The 18,590-nt window shown below is 31.3% G+C and overlaps 1 protein-coding gene across 5 annotated transcripts in view; it reads left to right on the top strand.

The window, feature by feature from the left end:
- The first annotated feature begins 9,605 nt into the window (after window positions 1-9,605).
- The window catches only part of LOC136270119 (caspase recruitment domain-containing protein 9-like), a 35,679-nt gene continuing 26,694 nt past the window's right edge, over window positions 9,606-18,590 (top strand). For 2 of the 5 annotated variants that reach the window (XM_066066670.1, XM_066066672.1), the window contains exon 1: window positions 9,606-9,761. The gene's annotated coding sequence lies outside the window, so the exon portion shown is untranslated. Of the gene's footprint in view, window positions 9,762-16,415; window positions 16,717-18,590 lie in introns of those variants that run through there. The other 3 variants (XM_066066674.1, XM_066066673.1, XM_066066671.1) reach the window with 3 other exon arrangements.

The raw sequence follows: 18,590 nt of genomic DNA, 5'->3' as shown, positions 1-18,590 counted from the left end.
TATGCCAGAAAACAACAATAGCCTGCAATTGTCAGTTTAAACTGATACCTTGGTTGTATCAGACCCTTGATATTATTCATGCACTCTAAAAAAAATAGTAAAAGCAAAATGTTGATACTTTGTATTTTCTTTAGTGTCACCATAATTAAAGAATCTGAGTAAATTGCACCGTTACTTCAGGATATTTTGGGTTGCCATTTTACTATAATAGTGTGTAAAACGGCCACACCCCTGTTACATTTCAGAGAAAGGTACAACATGTTTTGCAGTATAAGACTATAATTACCGTTTCAAGCAAGAAATAAGGAAGAGAAGTTCTAGACAAGCATTAGAATAACCTCGAGGACAATCATGCAATAAAAAATTTAAAAATTGAAATAAAAAGTTAAAAAGTAGAATGCTTTCTGTAGGTATTTCATGCTGGTGTAAAGGTAGGTAACTCATTGCAGACAAAATCATTTTTTTCCTGCAATGCTAGCTAACTACATATATATCACATATACACGTATTTACATCCGCAAAGTTTGGTCCTCTACCATGACTAAAATGTACAGTTCTACACACCCCGTTTACCGTAGGTCGAAACCTTCAGCAACCTAAAAAAAATCACGTACTACACGAAATAATCATGATGATTTCAGAATCAAATCCTATACTAATGTACATTAAAGGGGCATGGTCACGATTTGGGTCAAATTTTATTTTCCTGTTTTTATAATTTACAATGCTTTATGAATGCATTTCTAATGATCAAGTGAAATTTGGGTGGCCGTCGATGAGTTTTAAGCAAGATACAGGGCTCACAGTTCTTCGTCATATAAACAAATCTCGTGCCCTGGTTTTGTTAACATAGGTTCAAAATACGAGTAAAAAATCCTTTTTAAGATGATTTGTCAAAATTCTTATTCATGGTAAGCATAAATAAACAGTTCCTAACGATTAGCACATTCATTTTAGGTCTAAAACTGGAATTTTCACTTTAACATTCAAAATGTAAACAAAAGCCTTGTTTACATAGCGAGGAATTGTAAGCTCTGTAACTCGCTTATAACTCAACAAATGTCACTCAAATTTTGATTGCCAATAAAAAATGCCTTAAAAATGCCTTACTGAAGCATTAAAACATTAATTCATTAATTAGTTAAAAAATGTAAATATAAACAATAAAATGCTTTATTGATGATTCATGCGGATTATGAACGATCATTAGAGATTAAAAAAATATAACCAACTAACGTGGGTTATGTATTTTTCTGCAATGTCTTTGCTTTCATATTCCGCATGAATCGCTAAATAAAGCATTTCATTGTTTAAATGAAACAGCAACAAAACCGTTTTTATGTTTAATGTTTACTGAGTAATATTTAAATGAAATATATTACTCAGTAAATATTAAACATAAAAATGTTCCCGATTACGACAAAGAGCACACGGCGGGTGTGACCGGTCAGCAGAGGATGCTCACTCCTCCTAAGCACCTGATCCTACCTCTATTTGGAGGTCCGTGTTGCTCTGCTTTGAATTTTTATTTCGTTTTATGGATTTTTGAGATGGTTCACGGTTTGTTATTGTCATTATTTTTCATAAAAAGTCATTAAAAATACCAAATCATCATTAATATTGATCAGAATGTTACAAAGAATGAACATCTAATTCTCCCTCTATATGAAGGTTACAACAGTAACGACAACTACATAAAAGTATGTGATCAGCCCGCTGCACTTCCAGTGAGGATTAATCATGTCAATAACATCTACATGTACTGTCATACCCGTTGAACTCTTTAATTTCTTGAGGGTCTTTATGTTTGTACGGCGGTTGCTTTTGCAGAAGTCACTTGTTCCTCCAGCGACTATTGTTTTGAGCAAACTTTACAGCTGATGAAGTAAATGAAATGGTGTGTAATACAAGACGTGTTACCTAGAAGTTTGTAGTTGCGTCCCATGATGGAACTATATAATAAATTTGTCCGTGTTGAAGTGCTGCTTTTGCATACACTCTTGTTAGTATAAAGAGTATAAAAAAAATGATTTCATATATAGTTCTTGGACGGGTTGCTTTTGTCTTTTCTTTGTATTGCTAAAGGGTTCTCTGTCTTTTGTCTCACCAGTTGCCTTTTGCAGTACTTTTTAAAGGCTTTGTAGCCTCGAAGACACAGATGGGATATGAATATCTTTCTCTGTTCTTCAGAGAACAGATTTGTCAAATATGGAAAGTTTATCTTTAAGAAACCTCTTGAGGTATGAGGGTAACAGATTGACGGTTTAATGAAGATATGCGAGTAAAGTTGTGGGTTTAAAAAGGATCAAGACTAAACACAATGATTCATCTTGAAGGTATTATGATCGGTAATTTATATTTTTCATAACTGTAAATGTGGCGAGTTCCTCTTAACTTTGACATTTTCCTTATTTGCATTCATCATGTCCATTGCGCTACGGGCGTGGATGTTTGCTTTGACACTGACGCACGGCACTGTGTCGAGCATCAACGCCCTCGTTTGAATATACCGCAAAATGTCGCAAAATCCGGAAATCCCTAGCAGTGCTTACTGCTATGCTTGTATATCGCCTTCTTTAAATGGGTGTTCATCTTTTATTTCTTAAATGGAGGGGGCGCATGCTTTGGCTATTTGTCCACAGTCGCATCATCTTTAATTTCCACACAATTTGTTGTCAGCTGTTTAATTGATAGAGGTTTACCTTAAGCAGTTTCATTTTTAATATTGATTTGTCTTTTAAAACCTGTTTTAAGACAGTTTGACGGAATCGTAGTTGTGCAACAAAAGCTTTCCTTTTCTCAGATTCTTTTGGAATTGATTGAAGCATCTGTTCCATTGTAGTTCTGTCACAATCCATAATAAATTATGTCTCGTGTTTGTTTCTCTCTCTCTCTCTCTCATACATTTTTTCTTCCTTTTTACAGCATTCTTCAGTACCCTCACTCTTTTTCTTTCGATTTCCTTATACCGGTATCTTTCCATTAATTTTTCTCTCTCGTCTTCCTTGTGTAAAATAAATGCTTCGTTTGACAGCGTCGTTGCATTTGGTCGATTTCTGACCAGGAAATTCAATTCCAAATACCCTGTCAGGAAGTTTGTTGTGGACAATAACCGAACATTTTTTTTTATCTGAATAGAAGACTCTTCCTTGTGCTCTTTCATTGCAACATTTAGTATTTTTTCATACGAGGTGAATAGATATCGAGCTACCTACACAGATGGCTCTAAAAAGTACTGAAAGGTGCCATTTTCCCCCTGATAATTTGAGATAATTACTGATATTGTACCGTTATTGCTGAAAATTGCTGATATTCATTGATGTTTTTTTTACTGTTGTTATTGACATTTACTGATTTACTGTAGTGTACACGACTTTGAACACTATAAAAAGCACACAGATCACAATTTAGATGATGTTAGAAAGCCAAGCACAATATGTCAACTAAAGACAGACTACACAATGATCACATTTAATTTAATTTCTAAATGGCGGTGGTGTTTTTCAACACTAAAAAACCCTTATTCTTAAAATGATGATATCCGTTTTAAAAGTTACATTTCTTTGACAATATTCACAATATTGTAAAACCTCTGTCCAAATTCTATTCAAAGAAGTTTATATTTTATCCCAGAATATACACGTATAACAGTATCAAAAGCTTTATAAAAATCTACAAAAATGCATAGAGTTTCTAAATCTTTTCATTGCAATATTTGTCAAAAATACATTGAAAATCAACATATAATCACAATTTCAATTTCAATTTCTTTATTAACCAATTAAGGGCCCTCAAGGGGCAACATGAAGACTGTTCCAATGAACATAAACATTCAATAAACATATACAAGAGGGAAAGAGCTGGATGATTGAAAGAGCTAGGACAGACAAATAAATACTGTATATATATAAATATATATATATATATATATATATATATATATATATATATATATATATATATATATATATATATATACTGTAAATTCCTAATTAAACACGAGGAATTAATATCCGCGTAAAATCGCGAGAAGCCCGTTTCGCGAATTTTAAAATCTCGCTTTTAATTTGCAAACATATGTAAACTACATGAAACTATGCTAAAATTTCGACATTCGCGATTTTATCTTCTCGCGATTTGATGGAAAATCGTTGAATTGCGGAATTAAGTACTCGCGTAAAATAAGGAATCTACAGTATATATATATATATATATATATATATATATATATATATATATATATATATATATATATATATATATATATATATATAATAAAAAACTTTTAAAACACTGTTTCAAAATATTTCGACCGTGTTACCGGTCTTCATCAGTCGGTGTTTATTCACTCTTTTTCTTTCTCGTTTATTCACTCTTTTTCTCTCTCGTCTTCCTTGTGTAAAATAAATGCTTCGTTTGACAGCGTCGTTGCATTTGGTCGATTTCTGACCAGGAAATTCAATTCCAAATACCCTGTCAGGAAGTTTGTTGTGGACAATAACCGAACATTCTTTTTTTATCTGAATAGAAGACTCTTCCTTGTGCTCTTTCATTGCAACATTTAGTATTTTTTCATAAGAGGTGAATAGATATCGAGCTACCTACACAGATGGCTCTAAAAAGTACTGAAAGGTGCCATTTTTTCCCTGATAATTTGAGATATTTACTGATATTGTACCGTTATTGCTGAAAATTGCTGATATTCATTGATGTTTTTTTTACTGTTGTTATTGACATTTACTGATTTACTGTAAGGTACACGAGTACTTAATTCTGCGTTCCAACCGTTTTGCATCAAATCGTGAAAATATTAAATCGCAAATAACATCTTTTTCTAATGAAAGTTTCATTAGTTTATATATGTCCGAAAAATAAAAGCGAGATTTAAAAAAAATATATCTGCGATGGTTGCTTTTAACGATTGTATGCATATTAATTTCTGACGTTTCATTAAAAATCCACAGTCTTAACTGACGTTTTTGCTATGAGTTCTGACAATTACTGATATTTAACTGAGATTTACTGTTTGGACTGAGAATTGGTGATAATTACTGAGAATATTTTTAAAGCCCAAAACAATGCGATTAATTTTTCAAAAAGTCATAATTCAGATTTAATGCGGTTTTTTTCACGTTTGTACTCGGTTGTTATACGTTAGAGTTCAATATATATTTATTCATTTATTTATTAGGTGGCTTCTGTTGAACTTTGAACACTATAAAAAGCACACAGATCACAATTTAGATAATGTTAGAAAGCCAAGCACAATATGTCAACTAAAGACAGACTACACAATGATCACATTTAATTTAATTTCTAAATGGCGGTGGTGTTTTTCAACACTAAAAAACCCTTATTCTTAAAATGATGATATCCGTTTTAAAAGTAACATTTCTTTGACAATATTCACAATATTGTAAAACCTCTGTCCAAATTCTATTCAAAGAAGTTTATATTTTATCCAAGAATATACACGTATAACAGTATCAAAAGCTTGATAAAAATCTACAAATATGCATTGAGTTTCTAAATCTTTTCATTGCAATATTTGTCAAAAATACATTTGAAAATCAACATATAATCACAATTTCAATTTCTTTATTAACCAATTAAGGGCCCTGAAGGGGCAACATGAAGACTGTTCCAATGAACATAAACATTCAATAAACATATACAAGAGGGAAAGAGCTGGATGATTGAAAGAGCTAGGACAGACATGAACAAATAAATAGTGTATATATATAAATATATATATATATATATATAATAAAAAACTTTTAAAACACTGTTTCAAAATATTTCGACCGTGTTACCGGTCTTCATCAGTCGGTGTTTATTCACTCTTTTTCTTTCTCGTTTATTCACTCTTTTTCTCTCTCGTCTTCCTTGTGTAAAATAAATGCTTCGTTTGACAGCGTCGTTGCATTTGGTCGATTTCTGACCAGGAAATTCAATTCCAAATACCCTGTCAGGAAGTTTGTTGTGGACAATAACCGAACATTTTTTTTATCTGAATAGAAGACTCTTCCTTGTGCTCTTTCATTGCAACATTTAGTATGTTTTCATACGAGGTATTGAAAAAATACTAAATGTTGCAATGAAAGAGCACAAGGAAGAGTTTTCTATTCAGATAAAAAAAAATGTTCGGTTACAATATTTTGAAATCGTTGAGTATACCTAGTTGATCTTGTTTCCAATAGTGCAATTTCTGCATCAAATTTTTGTAGAGCTAAATTTTCTCTTATTGCTCTTTCAGTTTCATCCTCCCCTGCTATTTTTTTGATGTGAAATTTTCTCGGCATTATGATGGTATTTTCCTCTTGTCGCCATTTTTTATAGATGTTGACAATATTTTCAGTTTTCAATGCATTCCAAAATGCCTGTTTTCGTTCGTTTAGATTTCTTTTCCATGTCCGGATGATGATATTTTTCTTCATGCTGATTTCTTTTTCCAGCTGCATGTTATTTGTAGCGGATGTTGCTCCGAAATCAATGAAACCTTGGCGTTTATCATTGATAGATTCAAAATTCTGGTTGATAGCGTCAAGAGTTTGTTTAATAGTTTCATGGTTGCTATCAAATTTTTCAATCAAAATTGATAGTTTTTCAGAAATCTCCTTAAGTAATAATTCCATGTTATTACTTACAGTTTTATCCGTAGTATTTGGTTCTGCCATTTCTTCTATGTGTGAATCCGTAACATAATCCAAAATGAGTGAAAGGTGATATCACACAGTATAAATAATCAAAAAAGAAAAAGAAAATGAACAGTTCCAAAGTTTCTATTCACTAGCGCTTTCTGGATTTACATCCTTCTTCAGGTGAACGTACATAAGTTATGAAATTGTTTTCCTTAGAAACGTTTACTATGACGTCATGATGTAACGAACTTATGTACGTTCACCTGAAGAAGGATGTAAATCCAGAAAGCGCTAGTGAATAGAAACTTTGGAACTGTTCATTTTCTTTTTCTTTTTTGATTATATATATATATATATATATATATATATATATATATATATATATATATATATATATATATATATATATATATATATATATATTCCATACATTCAATACAGTGTCTTCTATATATTTATGTTAAACACCATACATAAATATGTCAAAATACAAATGCACATACAAATTTGAAAAAGTTTATCATATGATTGAAAAAATAAAAACAAATATTTGAATAGGAAATACAAATAAAGACAATGCCTTTTGTAAAAATTTACCAACAGAGTTTAATATATCTAATTCTTCACAGTTTAGAATCTAAAATAATTTTTGTTTATCTTGTAAACTAGTAAAATGTTTGATAAGAAAATGTTCTTCATCTTCAATTTTATTAAGTGTACAATTTTTACATATTCTTTCTGTTCTAGGTGTGTTATTATATCTGCCCGATTCAATAAAAAGTCTATGCGCTGATATCCGCAGTCTACAGATTGGCTTTCTGTATTCAGGTCTTAATATAGTTAAATACTTTTCCTGTCTGAAGTTCGTTTTCAAAAATATATAAGTAACAAGTTTGCCATCCTTAAGTGTTTCATTTGAGTACTGCCAATCCATCAAATATTTTTTAGTCTGAGATTGTTTTAAAGAAGTAACAAAGTCTGTTTTAGAATATGTCATAATGTTTTGAATATTAAGAATGTTTAGTAGCTTTTCAATAGAGGAATACCAGGTTGTATTTTGGGCGAAATGAAGTTCTTTACTACATAGAAATGCATCTTTTAATAGAACTCTGTTGTTAAATTTTCTAATCTGTAGCAATATTTTAGTAATCCATTGACAATATCATAATGCAGAGGAAATCTTCCTAGTTCAGAAAATGAAGCATGGTTCATACTTTTCTTATTCAACCCCAATATGGTTTTACAAAATTTGAGATGTAAAGTTTCAGCTATTAAGTTGTTATAACATTGTTGTATCAATATATCATTAGACTGTTTTATTTTTATGTTATTGACGTTAAAGATTCCCTATATTTCAGAGCCATAAAGTAAAATTGGCTTTATAGTGTGGTCAAATACATTTAAGCTAGTGGATATCCCGGGGTTTAGACTCAGGAAGTCTTTTCGTAGTTTGAAATAAGCTTTCAGTCCCTTTTTGTGTAATTCCACCTTAAGCCAGTGAGAAAGTCCCTGAAGCTGCGAAATGAATGCCTAAGTATTTGTAACTTGGTACACATTCAATATTGAAATTTTTGTAACTGAATTTATCTTTTATTGTTCTCCCAGCTTTGTTAAATATAATAACTTTTGTTTTATTGGAATTAACTTGCATACCCCAGTCATCACAATATTTCTATAAAGCATTCAATTTTTGCTGAAGTCCTTCTGGTGATGATGAAAAGATTACTATGTCATCAGCATACATTAAACAGTCTATGTTTTTTGAGTATAATGTTATAGAGTCAATACAGCCCTGTTAATATGATGGCAGGTCATTTATAAACATTTTAAATAATGTGGGGCTCAAATTGTCTCCTTGACGCACCCCTAATTTGATAAGAAATGAGGAGGTAAGAAAATTATCATATTTAACACATGCTTCACTTTTCATATACATATTATTAATGATACAATAAAATTTTGTTCCCATATTATGCTGTAGTAGTTTTAGTTTCAATCCATTGTGAACAACACTATCAAAAGCTTTATGAAAATCTATAAAGCAGGCATATAATCTACCTTCATTTGTATTACAATATTTATCAATTAAACATTTAACAATAAAACAATGATCAGAGGTTCTGGCATGTTTTGTGAATCCAACCTGACAAGGGTGTATTAGATTATTTTCACTTAGGAAGCTATCTAATCTGGTGTTCAAAATAGTATTGAAAAGTTTGCCCAGAGTACTTGTTATAGTTATTCCACGGTAATTGTTTGGGTCACAGGGATCATTTGATTTGAATATAGGAGTGATATATCCCTTAGCCCATTGCTCTGGGTAATAACTAAAGGAAAAGCATAAATTAAATAGTTTCAATAAACAAGGTATGAGAAATGCGTGTCAACTTTTCAACATTTCATTCGATATAAGATCTAACCCTTTTGCTTTTCCACATTTCAAAGAAGAAATTGCAGCAGATATTTCTTTGTTTGTTATTATGTTGTCTAGTTTATTAAATATGTTATGTTTACGTTCTTTTTCTGCAAGTAGAAAATTAAATTCTTTAAATCTGTCTTCAAAGTTTTTGTCCACTGATGAATGTAAAGATTTAAAATGGTCTAACCATGCATTAGGTTCTACTGGATAATTAGTTGAATCAGCTTTTTCTGCCCTTAGATCATTTACAAGTTTCCAATATTGTTTTGGGTCATCTATCCGCAAAGAATGTAGCCATTTAATAATGTCGTTTCTAAATTTTCTATATTTTATCATCCTTAATTTGTTATATTCCGTATATAATTTACAGTAGTGCCCTCTGATAATGGGGTCCTTGGGGGATTTATACATGTAATATAGTTTACCCTAAGCAACAACTCTTGCTCGCATTTTACCCAAGTCTGCGTCAAACCATTTTTTGCATAAGTTCTAGCTTTCTAGTTAGGGTGGAAAGGAGGGGGGGGGGTGTTCTTACCGGGATCGACATTCTAGAAAAAAAAATGGTCAACCAGGAAGTTTGAACTTTGGAAAATACAACAATGTGTATAAATGAATGAAAAAACTAACGACAGGACTTTAACATAAACCAGTCGATATTGAAAGCAGTCATCAGTTTTTTATTCATGGCATCTCAAATTCAGGTAATTTTTTAAAACTTTATTTTAAAATATACATGGGTAACGAAATACATGTTAAATTGAGCATGTTTTTATATATGATATACACTGCGTAAGCGGTAGGTATGGAAGTTGATTTTTTCCACACAATTCTAGATAAACTGCTTGCACTGTCTTAAAGTTCTGGTTTCTAGCTATTGCATATACAAAACAGTTTTGTTTTTCAGGTTTGCTTCACAAATAAGGAATATCAAGAAACTAAACGTTTCTGTGTTTGTTTTGGAAAAACCGTTACCATTAAAAAAAATAGAAACACATAAAACTAAAACGTTGGTTAATTTTTTATTTATTTTTGTCTTACTTAGACCCTTTACAAAGTTTACTGGCCCATCACTTTCCCAAAGCACAGGATACCTGCTAAATAAATAAATGAAATGAATTAGCAAAAAGTTCAAAACTTTTCTTTATTCTGTAACCTTTAAACATCATTTAGTAATCTTTGTAATTTTGAATATACATGTAATTTGCTATTAAGGTAACTCTGTAGGTTCAAAGTTAAAAACTTAACTTTTTTTAACTTATTGGACTTGAATTTCATAAAAAAATAAAAAAAATATATATGTATCCATACTATTTAAGATGTAAGGTAATAAAAACCAAAGGCTGATATTATCATCTGAAAAACACACTTTTTTTTGTTTAAAAAATAAATGTTAGTGGATGGATACTTGTTTGTCTATTTAAATTTTATTGCTTTCTTTGCCAGAAAACTAAAATTAATTTAAAAAAAAGAAAAAATTGTTTACATTAGAAAAATTATAGCATTTAGATATATCACTTAGAGAAAAGTAGAAAAGAGTTATTTCCCTTTGTCATTATTGAATTATATCGAATATAAGGATGAAAAACGCTTATTAAATATCTCCAAGTAAACAATGATTTGAGTTTTTGATGTGCACCTATGATAACATAGAAATTACAAATCTACTTGCAAGAATTTTAATGAATTCATGGTTTATGTAAAATGTATGACGTCACAGGAGAGTGGATTTACTTTAAAATGAAGCAAGTAAATTTATGTGAATGTTGTAATTCTAAAATACAAAAATAAATAAAAATTGAAAGTAAACCGATAAAATATATTAATATTAGTTTAAATTCACTAGATAATATTGTATTAAATGTGTATGATAATTATAGTGATTAGATACATGAAGCATTCAGAAAAAGTACCTTTGTAAAAAATGGATAAAATGAAAAAAAAAATGACAATAACAAACCGTGAACCATCTCAAAAATCCATAAAACGAAATAAAAATAAAATCCATCAAGAAATTAAAGAGTCCAACGGGATCAAATAGGTAGGTATGACAATATATGTAGTAGTTATTGACATGATTAATCCTCACTGGAAGTGCAGCGGGCTGATCACAGACTTTTATGTAGTTGTCGTTACTGTTGTAACCTTCATATAGAGGGAGAATCAGATGTTCATTCTTTGTAACGTTCTGATCAATATTAATTTTGATTTGGTATTTTTAATAACTGTTATTGAAAAATGACAATAACAAACCGTCAACCATCTCAAAAATCCATAAAACGAAATAAAAATTCAAAGCAGAGCAACACGGACCTCCAAATAGATAGAGGTAGGATCAGGTGCTTAGGAGGAGTGAGCATCCTTTGCTGACAGGTCACATCCGCCGTTAACAATATAAAAGCAACCGAGGGACATTCGCAGTCCAATTGATAGAGTTTTCCTTTAAAAGTTTCATTTAATATTGCTTTGTTTTTTAAAACCTGTTTTAAGACAGTTTGACGACTCGTAGTTGTGCAACAAGAGCTTTCCCTTTCTCAGATACAAATCATGTCTGATGTTTGTTTTTCTCCTTTTTTGTACGATTTGTCCTTCCTCTTTACTAAATCTTCCTGTTTTTTCTTCAGTGCCTCTAGTCTTTGTCTTTTAATTTCTTTATATTTTTCTTTTACATTATTATTATCTCTTTTTTGTCTCCATTGTGTTTTTGAAAGATTCAACAAGTACATGTAATTTCTCTCATTGGAAAGTAATCTCTCAAGCCAGTAACAAGCTATGTTGAAGGCAATTAAAATAAATCATTTGTCAGCGTCGTTGCATTCAGTCGATTTCTGATCAGAAAATTCAAAATACTATTTAAATGCCCTGCCAGGAAGTTTGTTGTGGACAATAACCGAAGATGTTTCTGTGATTTTTGTCTGCATTTAATTCATACAGACTTCTCCTTGTAGCTACTCTTTCATTGTAACACTTAGTATCTTGTAACATAAGGTGAATAAATTGCCTGCTACCTGCACAGCGTTTTTCATACTTATTGCTAGGCCATTTTGATTTTGAATACCCTGGAACATTTGCTCTACCGACGCCAACTTTTTCAGTAACCATGGCATCTACAGTTTTTGAGATGGAGAGTTTTCTAAACATTTGCACACTAATTAAAAGACGGCGTTAATCTCATCATTTACATTACTTGTTGCTACATTGAAAATAGTTAATTTCATTACTGCTTTTTCATATGCAGGAATATCAAACACAACAACACTTTCATCATCACGTAATAATGTCCCCAGGTATTGGGAATTCGTTTTAAAATTTTGTTTGCCCATCTTGATAATCTTGATTTTCTCTCTTCGAAAATATATTTGAGAAATGTTTTGCCTGCTTGAGTAGTGATCTTACCTGCTGCTTTGGCCCATGATTTTGGTTTTTACTTGTTTATGTTCTTTCCGTAGCTTCTTCAGCGTTTTTGTTTGTTGATCTTTCTGATCTGTTAATCTCTGGCATCCTTTTTCTGCATGTTGCATTTTGTGAAGGTCTGCGGCTATAGATGTAGCCAAATTCATATTTGAGGATTTATTTCTGTTTGTTCATGTAGAACTATTACTGGCAGTAGGACGTTTAAATGATTCTTGTAGAAAAGTTTCCTTTAAAAGCACACTTTTTGTGTATTCATTTTCTTTACACGATGTTATTTTGTATAACTTTAATAGGAAGGACACTATTTGCTGGAACCAGTTGTACATTTTCTGTTCTTTAAAGCCTTTTGATTGTGCATAATAAGATAAATCTAACACCACTTTATTTGTTAAAAACTAATAAGTATATCAAATTAGAGAGGATTTTGGAGTCCTAAAGTGGTAAAGGTTTTTAGATTTGTAAAAAAAAATGTGATGCTCAAAATGGCCAATTTACATAAGCTCTGTATGGTGGTGTACTTTGCCTGTACAACCAATGTCAGTAAAACCTGATAATAAATGTCTTGGTTTCTTGCAATAAATTCTTGACATTCTTGTTTCTCCGAATCAGTGGGGGAATCTAAAATACTAGTACTTATTTTATTAAGTATATATATATATATATATATATATATATATATATATATATATATATATATATATATATATATATATATATTAGGAATGTCAATTTTACTCGATTAGCTTATTCTATAATCGGGGGCTTTAGTCGAGCAATAGTCGAGTATTCGATGACTTATTTAATACTGTATGTTCTTTTCAAATCAAATAATGCTATTGCCACATGTATTTTGATATCGTTAACAAAAAAAAACCCCGGAATCTTGTGATAATATATATACATCTGATTTAAAATAAATTGAAAAGTATTTTATTAAAATGTTCTGGCTTTTCCTTTTTTATACCCCCTTCGAAGAAGGGAGGGCATATTGCTTTGCTGCTGTCTGTGGGTCGGTCGGTCTGTCGGTCGGTCCACCAACAGTTTCCGTTCATTTTCTTCGCAAAGGATGAGCATATTGAAATGAAATTTGGTATGCAGGTTTATCATCATAATATCTAGGTCAAGTTTGATATTGGGTACGATCGAGCAATTTTCGACAGAGTTATTGCCCTTGGACGTAGAAAAAATTCAGTTATTTGCAGTTTCCGCTCATTTTCTTCGCAGAGGATGAACATATTGGAAGGAATTTTGGTATACAGGTTTATCATGACAATATCTAGGTCAAGTTCGATATTGGGTACGATCGAGCAGTTTTCGACAGAGTTATGGCCCATGGACGTAGAAAAATTCCAGTTATTTGCAGTTTCCGCTCATTTTCTTCGCAGAGGATGAACATATTGGAATGGAATTTGGTATACGGTTTATCATGATAATAACTAGGTGAAGTTCGATATTGGTTACGATCAAGAAATTTTCGACAGAGTTATGGCCCTTGGACGTAGAAAAATTCCAGTTATTTGCAGTTTACGTTCATTTTCTTTGTGGATGTTTCCGCTCATTTTGCAGAGGATGAACATATTGATATGAAATTTGGTATACAGGTTTATCTAAATATTATCTATGTCAAGTTTGATTTTGGGTATGATAGAACAATTTCGACAGAGTTATGGCTCTTGGACATAGAAAAAGTCCAGTTATTTGCAGTTTAAGTTCATTTACTTTTTGGAAGTTTCCAAGGGAGGGGGGCATAATTGTTTTACAAACATATCTTGTTCTTCTAAAGCTTACGCATAATTAAGCTCCATAACATCTTAGGCAAATCAAATGTGACTTGTTCAATGTTAATTAAATAACTGTCCGTGTCTTATCAATTAACAAAGATTATTTATTATAAAAACAAATCCCATGAGATATTTATTGATATGATTAAATTTTTGATTATGCAAACATCTAATCCAATAAATTACTGATTAGAAGAAACACAGATGGTTCAAAAGTACATGTAAATGTCTGTCTAAGTAAATCAAAAGAGATCAATTATTAGCCGCTTCAAAAATACACCAGGGACACTGATTTAAAAGAGTGTAATTAACGAATTTTGTATTCTATAGTCTGTATGGCTTGGTAGTCTACTCTTGAAATACTGAATTTCAGGGGGAAAATGTTCAATGCATAACTGAAAAAGTTTTATATGATTATGATGTTATTATTAAGAATATCAATAATATATTTCACTCTCTACTTGCTTATGGAAAACAAGGGTAGCAGAGTTAATGTTAGCTGACTTTTTACAGATGATACTTGCAGGGTTTACATAATACTGTAGACATAGTTATTTTCACCCCGTGTAATTTTCACCCGTCTACATTTGCAAACAGTCTTGAATTCACCCAAAGTTGTTTTTATTTAAAGAGTCAGAGATAATTTGAGACATTAGAGTTAGCCAAGTCTTACAGGGCTATGTGCAGTATGGTCAAATATCTGCCCCCAATTTTAACCAATTTCTAAATAGTGTCGTATGAAAATCATATCTTCATAAATCATTCTACAGAGAATGCCTATCACTTTAATCTTGATTTTAGTCATCATTGCTCAGTCGCTGTTTTTCTATGACGTCACTTAAATGACCAAATTCCCGCACTTTTGCAAACAAATGAAAATATTGTCATTTTTCTTTATATTTTGCATTCGGAAGTATAGAGCGCAGGTCAGCCCAAGTACAATTTTAAGATATGGTTTTCTTTATATATATAATTACAAAACATACTAAAAAGTGGTACTTGAGCAAGCCTGCGCTCAATGTTTCCCAGTTGAAAAACACCAGGAAAACACCCATATTTTGCTACAAAACATTAATTTATCAAAATAAGACAATCTTCATGACATCATTCCTACATTATGACGTCACTGTGGAGACAACCCTTTTCACACTTATTTCCAATATGATTTCAACTATCTTTTACTTATTTTTGAAGCTTTTTAAAAAACCATAATTTTGGAGGCAAAAATGCATAATATCGCACATAGTCCTTTGCCTGCTGACATCAAGGGCGAAATGGGCAAAAGTGAAATTGGGGCAAATATTTCCCTGTGTACAGTGTTTGTTTCTTCTGCAATGTGCAATACATGATATTACTGGGTACTCAAGTGAAAAATGAGTGTGGGTTTTTCTCATGCCATTTCAATCACATTATCTTGATGAGTTATATCACCTATACATTCTCTCCTCTGGCCATTTTTCTCCGGTTGCTTTGTTTTATATTTAAAGTTTACAGGTACTTGTTGTTTTAAAAACTTAAGACGTACCTTCAAGCGATGCATTAAATTGCAGGGCTTTTAATATAGCATTGAATCATGATTTTTTGAAGTATACATTCTCATAACTGCAGCGGTGTGTGCATACAAATTGAGTAACGCGCGTTAGCGCGTTATGAAAATTTGTATGCACACACCGCTGCAGTTATGAGAGTGTATACTTCAAAAAATCATGATTTAATGCTTATATTTACATTTTTTTAACTTCTTGCCTTGTCTGCAAATGCGATTCATACCTTAAAATTCCTATCTTATCCTAAGGGTAAGTTAATATTAATGGAAGAGCAACAGTAACAGCCACAAGCGTGAACTTTGATTTTCGCTTGTGACGTTGCAGTTTGCAGCGTTTAACGTTTGTGACGTCATAACAAAAACTCGTCATTTTGACCTTTGACTACTTGTTGCATTTAGAGGCATTTGAAGATCACAGAATTTAATGGAAAAACACAGTAGAATGTAAATATAATGCTTTAATTTGATTAAACAAACAGCTTTAATACTCCAGTAACCGTCAGTAAAAGATTTTATCAGAGTTAATTATTTACCGCCATCCGTGTATTGACGCGTGCTCTCATGATTTATTTTTAACCAGGATCAGATACCGGTAGATATCCATGGTATATTCTTTCAGACACTGCTACGGCTCTCTGTGTCACTATATAAACAGTATATGAAATAAAGGCTTCAGTATTTAAATCGAGGGAATATTTTTGATAGAGAATATTAATCAGATGAAGAGGTCATATGGAACTTTGTTCATTCACCGTGTTCAGTGGTCAAGGTTACCTTGGTGTCCTCAATATTCATCTAATACCAACTTTCATTGTTGAGATGATCCAGGAAATTAAATGGCCACAAATTAAAACGTGATTTTCATTTAATCTTCGAAAATTAGAGAGATGGAGATTGGAACATTTATTGCTCGTAAAGGTATTATTTTGGTTTGTGAATATTATTTGATGTTGAGCATCTGAGGGTCATTTATCTATTTACTTTAAAAATGTAGTAAGAAACAGTTTATTGCTATGGTGTCTTTAAAAGATATATGGGCAATGAATATTGAAAACTATTACTGTAGATTACTTATTTTATGCAAGTACTTTATTCGCAATCCTGCTGTTTTGTATCAAAATGTGAGAATATAAAATAGCGATTGCGGAACTTTTATCCTAATCTATTATAACTCGCAGAAAATAAAAGCAAGATTTTAAAATCTGCAAGGATATTTCTTGCGATTTTTCGTGGAAAATAATCCCACGCATATATTTAAGAATCTACTGTTTTTAAAACTTTGCAGATGGAGGCTTAAGTACTATAAACATAAAATGTTTAGCATGTTCAAAATGTTCAATATTTTGCAGAATTTTGAGTTTTCTGTAAGATGGTGTATATGGTGGCATATCTTTGCCCCTTGTGTGCAAGTTATTTTTCTATCAAATATGTCGACATGCAAGATAAAAATGTTGACATGCAAGATAATTATGTCAACATGCATCATAATTATGTTGACATGCAAGAAAATTGCAGTCAGATAAGAATAACACAAAATCTCAAATATCGCCATCCAAGATGCTAGATGCTACCTTTTTATGTCGACATGCAACTTATTTATGTTAACATGCAAGATAAATATGCTGACATACAACTTATCTATGTCAACATGCAACTTATTTGTGTCGACATGCAACTTATTTATGTCAAAATGCAACTTACTTATGTTGACATGCAAGATGAATATGTTGACATGCAACTTAGTTATGTTTACATGCGAGATAAATATGTTGACATGCAACTTATAAGTTGTATGTCAACATAACTAAGTTGCATGTCGACATATTTATCTTGTATGTTAACATAATTAAGTTTCATGGCGACATAAAGAAGTTGCATGTCGACATAAAGAAATTTGATGTCGACATAAATAAGCTGCATGTCGACATCAATAGGTAGCGTATTTAGCATCTTGGATGTCACTTGTTTGCGATACTTGAGATTTTTTATAACTCTTATTTGATTGCAGTTTTCTTGCTTGTCAACATAGTTATGTTGCATGTTGACATAACTATCTTGCATGTCAACATATTTATCTTGCATGTTGACATAATCAATGGGAAAATAACTTTCACACAAGGGGGAGAGATATGCCACCATACTTGTAGATTTGAATTAAGTGTATTTTTCTGAATTGATATATAATTTTACATATTTGTAAATTATATATATACATGGATCATAGTATTTTGCGCTGTACTGGCATTAGAATTAGCTGTTTTCTGCCAAAAAAGCTAAAATATAAAGATAAATGTAATCATTTACAGTTAGTTTATAGAAGGTAAAAATACTGTACAGTAGTTTTGAGATTTTTGTGCTTTTTATCAATAAATTTTCCTCAAATGTATGTGATAGGATAATTAAAGTAGTTCACAAGAGATACATTAAATTTACAGTCTTTTTTTTTTTTTTTAATCTTTTTTTAAACTTTCCTATTTTGTTCTTAAACAACATCTTTTTTTAAACTTTCCTATTTTGTTCTTAAACAACATCTTTATTTAAACTTTCCTATTTTGTTCTAAAACAACATTTTTATTTAAACTTTCCTATTTTGTTCTTAAACAAGGTACCTCTCTGTGTGATAAATAAGAAACCACCCCCACTATGTGTGTCCACTTAATGGGAGTTCAAATAGAGCATATCAGACCATGTGAGAAGAGGGGGAAATTAGATATTTATCATGAAAATAAACAATGTGGGATTTAGCAACAAATAGGTTACTTTTATACACAGCATAAATAACCGTTGTTATA

The sequence above is a fragment of the Magallana gigas genome, chromosome 7 (genome assembly GCF_963853765.1).
Source record: "Magallana gigas chromosome 7, xbMagGiga1.1, whole genome shotgun sequence".
NCBI classification, from domain to species: domain Eukaryota; kingdom Metazoa; phylum Mollusca; class Bivalvia; order Ostreida; family Ostreidae; genus Magallana; species Magallana gigas.
The sequence above is the reverse complement of the archived record's forward strand: the minus strand, read 5'-3'. Positions and strand labels throughout refer to the sequence as shown.